The 8,246-nt window shown below is 49.2% G+C and overlaps 1 protein-coding gene and 1 long non-coding RNA gene across 2 annotated transcripts in view; one reads left to right on the forward strand and one right to left on the reverse strand.

Moving 5' to 3' along the window:
• LOC101024933 (melanoma-associated antigen 4) overlaps positions 1–8,246 on the reverse strand; it is a 463,021-nt gene that overhangs the window by 7,198 nt on the left and 447,577 nt on the right. The gene's annotated exons all lie outside the window — the stretch shown is intronic.
• On the forward strand, positions 2,627–4,841 carry LOC100999457. Its single transcript, XR_004180745.1, has 3 exons — positions 2,627–3,015; positions 4,592–4,657; positions 4,737–4,841. It is a non-coding gene; the product is annotated as an uncharacterized LOC100999457 (long non-coding RNA).

Raw genomic sequence — 8,246 nt, forward strand, 5'->3', positions numbered from 1 at the left:
TGCTCCATGTTATTCCACAAGCTGATATGCAGGTAGGCGAGTGTCTAGCTGGAACCAGATTTGCTGTGTATTTCAAGTTGTTCACGCTGGGTATCAAGTATACTGGGTTCATTATATTAATTTCTATTACTCTGTATGTGTGAAGGTTTTCCCTAATACAATGTTTTTTATCATAAATATGCCATTAAAAGTGAAATCCTAAATGAAACTGACCACTTTGTAGAAATAAAATCAATCAGTGACCAAACTGATCCAAAAAGAAAACATCATTTAAACTATAAAAACTGAAACTGTACAACATTCAAAGCTCAAGCTACCCTTAAACATTCCAGGTTAGGCAGCTTTGGAGGGCAATTCTACCAAATGATCAGGGAAAACTAACCAACATGTTATCTCATCTCTTCTAGAACATACAAAATATTGACAATTGTTCAATTCATTCTCCCAGACTAGCGCTCCTGGATTCAAAAACCAGACGAGGACCACATCCCACCCCTTATGGGAAAAAAAAAACCACATTAAGTAAGCTCCCTTACATAGCAGTATATATCCTACGTAAATTACTAGCATATTAAATGAGTAAACAGGCTCTGCCCAAGGAAATACCATATGGTTTAACATTAGAAAAAAAACCTCTTTCACTGTAATTCCTTACATACAAAATGGAGGAGAAAAAAATTTGATCATGTCAATGGGTACAGAAAAAGTTTTTTAAAGAAATTTAATATGAATTCATCATAACAAAAAAAAGTATTTAACCTATATTCAAAGAGAACTTCCATTTCCTAAAATCAACAGCAAACATACTTAAATGTGAAACGTTCGAAGAATTATCAATCAAGTCAGGAACGAGAAGTAGATGTAGACTATTATCTCTACGTTTGAAATCAGGATTGAGACACAAAGAGCTATAAGTATTAAAATGAGTAACTGATATGAATACTGGAAAAACATGTAATGTTTAGTGATAATACCATTGTTGAACTTGAAAATTCAAAGGAAAAGGTGTGTGGAAAATTCAAGTGCATCGGCCTTCAGAATGAGATGCACAACAGATTACTATAGCAAAATCAAAATCTTCATCTCACAAAAGCAATAACTAACTAGAACAATTAATAGACAATTTGCCATTTGCAATAGCAACAAAATCCAAGAATTACCTGAAAAGAAGTCTAATGAAAATGTATAAGTCTTTATAGAGACAACTATCAAAGTATACGGACATATTCAGGTAAAAAGAGACTGGAATACATAGAGGAATATAACATACTCATTAATGGGGAACACAACAGTGTAAAAGTGTAAACTCAGCTTAAATTATTTACAATTTAGTGCCTTACCTGTAGCCGCCAACATTACAACAAATTTGGGCTGCTGTGTTCTGCTTCCCAAATCAAACCTGGAAAATTACAGAATGGAAACGGAAAGTTAAAAAACAGTATCAGCAACAAAATCTACGTAACAAAACAGAGAAAGCCCATGGTGAGACTGAAGACTGTGTTGAGCTGGTACTTGTGTTTGACACTTGCAGTGCCAGTTGGAGGGGGTTAGCAGCAGGGATGTTGGGTAGGTTTGTAGCCTGCCTAGACGGCAGATGACAGAATGGGTGGAATAAAAGTTTTAAAATTTCCACTTCACTTCATTGCACAATCTGAGGCAGCCCCTGAAAGCACAATGCCAAGAGCCCCGGGAAACAGCAGGACACCAGGAAAATTGGGTTGGTTAAGGCAGTATGGCTCCAGAGTTCTGCTAACAACAACCTGAAACCAACACTGTGGGAGAGGAATTAAGTTTTTAAAAAAATTATTTCAACAGAACACAAAGACTGAAATAGAATAGGATATCAGAGTGAATTATGCATACTAAGGGTAGGTGATAGTTCATAGAAATAAATAAATATATATGTATATATATATATTGCTACCTACATATATACTTGTAAGATATGTAAACCCTATTTCTTTGATTCAGAGAATAAATCATTTGGTACCAAAAGTTTGCCAAGTGTAGCTCTGGCTGGGGAGGAGCCCCCGTGGGAAGGTGTGCGTCTTCTCCCAGAGGTCACTACAACCGCAGGGGCTGCCGCCCTGCAGGGAGCACCTGACCTGGGACCCGCAGCCATTCTCTACAAGGGGTGCAGCTATGCAAATGCTCAGAGGTGACAGAAACAGAGCATCTCCTGCCCATCACTTCATCCAACAGCCAGGGGTGAGGAAAAGGACCCTCCTGAGTGAAGACAGAGGGTCCACAGCCCCCTCCACCTCGCCACATAGAGGGACCACAGAATCCAGCTCAGCCCCTCTTGTCAGCCCTGGTAAACGCAGGCATTGATGTCACCCCGACCACACCCTTCCCCCCAATGCCACTTCGGGGGGACTCAGAGACTTGGTCTGAGTGGAGCAGAAACCATTGGCAGATGACGGCGGTCCTGACTCAGCCAGGCATCAACTTGAGGCCCCTGAGGGATGGCCGAAGCCTCCTCCCACCCCCAACTCCCCTGATCCCACTAGGACATACAGCCTCAGGATTCCCATCCCAATCTCTACCCCTTCCCCCATCACCATCTTCGTGCTCACCCCCATCCCCATCCAGATCCCCATCCAGGCCGAATCCAGTTCCACCCCTGCTGTGAACCCAGCGAAGTACTGTTGCCCGGATGTGACATCACTGACTGCGCATTGGCGGTCAGACGGCCGCGAGATTCTCGCCCTGAGTAACGGCCTGATGTCGGCGGAGGGAAGCACGCCCAGGCTTGGTGAGGAGGCAAAGTGAGACGCTGAGGGAGGACTGGGGCATGCCTTACCCCAGATAGAGGGCCCCAAATAATCCAGCGCTGCCTCTACTGCCCGGCCTGGAACACTCGCAAGGGAAGACGTCCTGAAGGCTGGGTCGCCACCACCTCACCCCGCCAACCCCCACTGCTTTAACCACAGAGAACTCTGGGGACAGAGCTTAATGTGGCCAGGGCAGGGCTGGTGAGAAGAGGTCAGGACCCAGGCTGTTCCAGGAATCAAGGTCAGGACCCCAAGAGGCGACTGAGGGCAACCTAACCACCACCCCCACCGCCATTCCCATCCCCCAACACCAACCCCACCCCCATCCACCAACACCAACCCCACCCCTATTCCCCACTTCCAATTTCCATCTCCACCTCCACCCCCATCCTGGCAGAATCCAGGCTTTGTGCCTGGTATCAACTCACAGAAGCTCCGGGAATGGCGGCCAGGCACGTGAATCCTGAGGTTCACATCTACAGCTAAGGGAGGGAAGGGGTTCGATATTGTCAGTATGACCTTTGGGAAGCAGTGAAAGGGCCCAGGCCCTCCTGAAAGACAGTGGAGTCCTGAGGGGACCCAGCATGCCAGGACAAGAGGCCCTCTGTACCACTGTCTCAAACTGAGGCACCTTTTCATTAGGCCACGGGAATCCTAGGCATGCAGAGCCACTTCAGCAGGGGATTGGGGCCCAGCCCTGTGAGGAGTCAAGGGGAGGAAGAAGAGGGAGGACTGAGGGGACCTTGGAGTCCAGATCAGTGGAAACCTTGGACTAGGGGATGCTGGGCACAGTGACCGAATGTGCCCCATGCTCATTGCGCCTTCAGAGTGACAGAGGGTTGAGGGCTGTGGCCTGGAGAGTGGGACTTCAGGTCAGCAGAGGTAGGAATCCCAGGATCTGCAGGACCCAAGGTGTACCTCCATGGGGCACCCATCTGGTTGACAGATGCAGTGGTACTAGGCTCTGCCAAGCATCCAGGTGGGGAGCCTGAGGGAGGACTGAGGGTACCCCTGGGCCTGGGACAGAATGTGGACTGCGGGCCCCAAAAAATCTACCCTGCCCCTGCTGTTACCTCAGAGAACCCGGGCAGGGCTGTCAGCCGAGGTCCCTCCGTTATCCTAGGATCATTGATGTCAGGGAAGGGGAGGCCTTGGTCTGAGGGGACTGCACTCAGGTAAGTAGAGGGAGGCTCTCAGACCCTGCCACGAGTGGAGGTGAGGACCAAGCATTCTCCTCACCCAGGGCACATGGACTTCAATAAATTTGGACATCTCTCGTTGTCCTTCCTGGGAGGATCTGGGAATGTATGACCAGATGTGGGTCCCCTCATGTTTATCTGTACCATATCAGGGATTTGAGTTCTTGACATGACAGATTCTCAGGCCAGCAAAAGGGAGGGATCAGGCCCTATAAGGAGAAAGGTGGGGGCCCTGAGTGAGCACAGAGGGTAACCTCCACCCCAGTAGAGTGGGGACCTCACAGAGTCTCGCCAACCCTCCTGACAGTTCTGGGAATCCATGGCTGGGTTTACTGTCTGCACATTGAGGGCCCATGGATTCTTCTCCCAGGAATCGGAAGCTCCAGGAACAAAGCAGTTAGGACATGTCTGAGGCAGTATCCTCAGGTAACAGAGTAGAGGGAGCTGAGATAGAGCCAACAGTGAAGGTTTGACTTGAATTCACACCAAGGGCCACACCAGCCCCAGAACACATGGGACTCCAGAGCGTCTGGCCTCACCCTCAATACTTTGAGTCCTGCAGCCTCAGCATGCGCTGGCCAGCTGTAACCTGAGGTGCTCTCTCACTTCCTCCTTCAGGTTCTGAGGGAACAGGCTGACAAGGAGGACCAGAGGCCCCTGGAGGAGCACGGAAGGAGAAGATCTGTAAGTAAGCCTTTGTTGGAGCCTCCAAGATTAGTTCAGTTCTTGGCTCAGGGCTCTCACACACTTCCTGTCTCCCCAGGCCTGTGGGTTTCCATTGCCCAGCTCCTGCCCACATTCCCGCCTGTTGCCCTGACCAGAGTCATCATGCCTCTTGAGCAGAGGAGTCAACACTGCAAGCCTTGAAGAAGGCCTTGAGGCCCCAGGAGGCCCTGGCTTGGTGGTGCACAGGCTCCTGCTACTGAGGAGCAGGAGACTGCCTCCTCCCTCTTTCTACTGTAGTGGAAGTCACCCCTGGGGAGGTGCCTGCTGCTGAGTCAATGGGTCCTCCCCCAGAGTCCTCAGGGGCCTCCCACCCTCCCCCACTACCATCAACTACACTCTGGAGCCAATCTGATGAGGACTCCAGCAGCCAGCAGAGGAGGGGCCAAGCACCTTTCCCTGACCTGGAGTCCAAGCCCAGGCAGCACTCAGTAGGAAGGTGGCTGAGTTGGTTCATTTTCTGCTCCTCGGCATCGCAGCCAGGGAGCCAGTCACAAAGGCGGAATGCTGGAGAGCCGCGAGAAATTGCCAGTACTTCTTTCTCCTGTGATCTTCAGCAAAGCATCTGATTCTTGCAGCTGGTCTTGGCATCGAAGCTGATGGAAGCGGGACCTCACGTACACGGTGGCCATCTTTGCCACCTGCCTGGGCCTCTCCTACGATGGCCTCCCTGGCAACAATTAGATCATGCTCCCAAGACAGGCCTCCTGATAATCGGCCCTGACCATAATTCCAAAGAGGGCGACCGCTCTGAGGAGAAAAATCTGGGAGGAGCTGGAGCGTGTTGGAGGTGTTTGAGGGAGGGAGCACAGCATCTTCGCTGATCCCAGGAAGCTGCTCTTCACCCAAGATTTCGCAGGAAACTACCTGAGCACCGGGCAGGTGCCTGGCGGTGATCCTGCATGCTACGAGTTCCTGTGGGGTCCAAGGGCCCTCAAGTGGGAAACCAGCCAGCTATGTGAAAGTCCTGTACCATATGCTAAAGATCACTGGAGGACCTCACTTTTCCTACCCACCCCTGCATGAATGGGCTTTGAGAGAGGGGGAAGAGTGAGTCCGAGCACACGTTGCGGCCAGGGCCAGTGGGAGGGGTCGGGCCAGTGCACCTTCCAGGGCCCCATCCGTTAGTTTCCACTGCCTTGTGTGACATGAGGCCCATTCTTCACTCTTTGAAGAGAGCAGTCAGCATTCTCAGTTTTGGGTTTCTGTTCTATTGGATGACTTGGAGATTTATCTTTGTTTCCTGTTGGAATTGCTCAAATGTTCCTTTTAACAGGTGGTTGAATGAACTTCAGCATCCACGTTTGTGAATGACAGTAGTCACACATAGTGCTGTTTATATAGTTTAGGAGTAAGAGTCTTGTTTTTTATTCAGATTGGGAAATCCATTCCATTTTGTGAATTGTGACATAATTACAGCAGTGAAAAAGTATTTGCTTAAAATTGTGAGCGAATTAGCAATAACATACAAGGGATAAAGAACTCAAGACATTAAAAGATAGTTAATTCTTGCCTTATACCTCAGTCTATTCTGTAAAATTAAATAAATATGCATACCTGGATTTCCTTGGCTTCTTTGAGAATGCAAGGGAAATTAAATCTGAATAAATAATTCTTTCTGTTCCCTGGCTCATTTCTTTTCCATTCATGCAGCATCTGCTCTGTGGAAGGCCCTGGGTTAGTAGTGGAGATGCTAAGGTAAGCCACACTTACGTCTACCCATAGGGTTGTAGAGTCTAGGAGCTGCAGTCATATAATTAAGGTGGCGAGAAGTCCTGTAAGATGTAGAGGAAATGTAAGAGAGGGATGAGGGTGTGGGGCTCCAGGTGAGAGTGGTGGAGTGTAAATGCCCTGAGCTGGGGCTTTTGGGGCTTTGATAAACTGCAGTTCCTTCTGAAGGAGCTGACTCTAATGAAGCTGGGTGGGTGCAGGGCCAGATTCTCAGAGAGTGAGAGAAAAGCCTGGAATGGAAAGCAACTCTGAGTGGTTTATTTCGGATCGCGGATGAAGAGAGAGGAGTCTCCACCTGGGGCAGGAATGGAAGGTGTCCTGTGCTTTTGTCCCACTGCTATTGAACACAACCGAAGATCTAGGTGATGGACACCCATCATCTGCATGGGTTTCCTGAGCAATCAGGCTGAATTTCCCGGGAAGGGTGGCCCAGAAGCCACTGGCCAGGTGCTTTTCTGCCAGGCAGGGAGAACCAGAGCTGACTCCATTAAAAAGGCATTCTGACTAGCTAATCTCAAGTGTGAATTGACTAACTGTAAGCACGGGCTAGATTTTGGATGGTAACAAAATACATGAAAATAGTGGATTGGGTGGGAAGGCAGCTGGGAGAGAGGAAGGAGTTGGTCTTGACTCAGATTCTGGAAGTTTTGAGAAGAAGGATATATTAACACGTACAGTGGGTTAAAGGCAGAACATAGTTTAACATCTAAAATATTTTCTAAAATTGTGACATGAAAAATGCTGTACCAATTCAAATTCTCATAAAAATCACAATCGATTTAAAATTCTGAAATGGGATTATGACATTTCTCTGCTTTGAGAAGGATTTGGTCAGACTGAAGAGGAGCCAGGTAATGAGAGCAGACAGGAGCACCCTCAGCCCGTGAGGGAGGATCCCGGAGGATCCAGGGAGAGCCGTTGCTGGCGTCCATGAGAGAGACCACATGAGAAACCAAGTCCACAGAACCCCAGGCAGGCTGGCACTCCGAGCTCTAAATCCAGAGTCTGTGGGACGGTGGAGTCGGACCTGAGGGAGAGAAGGGGGAAGGAGGAGGGAGGACAGGACAATGAATAGGAATAGGCTTGGGAAATCCCAGCACCATCGTCACCAGCTGGAGGGGCCCTGTGATCTGAGTGGGCGGGCCTGTTGGCTGAATGCACCAGGCTGTGCTGGTCAACCTTCCTGCCCTCAGAATCCCCCTTCCTCTCAGGAAGAGTTTGGCTGACTCCTCTCCATCATTCCTGGGCCATTGCCTCTTGAACACTCCACAGTGGTCTCCTTAGACCTCACCAGCGTCCCAGATGTGGGAGCTGTCTTCATGCTCAAGTCGCTGGTGTTTATCCTCGTAATCACAGAGTCTAAAGTGGTGTGAGTGGGCGTTGACTGATGACCAAATGCCAAGAAGGTCAGAATGAAGTTGAAAGTGGTGGACCGCAAGGGAGGAAGCTGGAGCAAAGAGTACCGGAATTAGTCAACGATGACTTGGCATGAAGGCGATGGCTGTGGATGCCTTGAAAGGATCCAGGTGGTATCAGTTCTCAGAGGCCATCGTGCTTTGAAATTTGGCACAGGAGGACAGGTGTCTTAGGTAGTGACGCTGTCGGTGTTGCCAGTAGACAGTCTGGGGTAGAGGGCTACTGGGCAAAAATGAGCAAGCAAAGGTGCGTGCAGGCAGAGGTGTGGCAGCTTCTTTGCTGTTGATAAGGCAAGGCATATGCGTGGGGTCCACAAGGTATATTCTGTTGGCAGTATCTCAATGCTGCTACAGTAAGCCGGGCCCAGGGAGGTGTTCTCTGATTCTGGAACCGGTCAAAATAT

Source organism: Papio anubis, chromosome X (genome assembly GCF_008728515.1).
Source record: "Papio anubis isolate 15944 chromosome X, Panubis1.0, whole genome shotgun sequence".
In the NCBI taxonomy this organism is placed as follows: domain Eukaryota; kingdom Metazoa; phylum Chordata; class Mammalia; order Primates; family Cercopithecidae; genus Papio; species Papio anubis.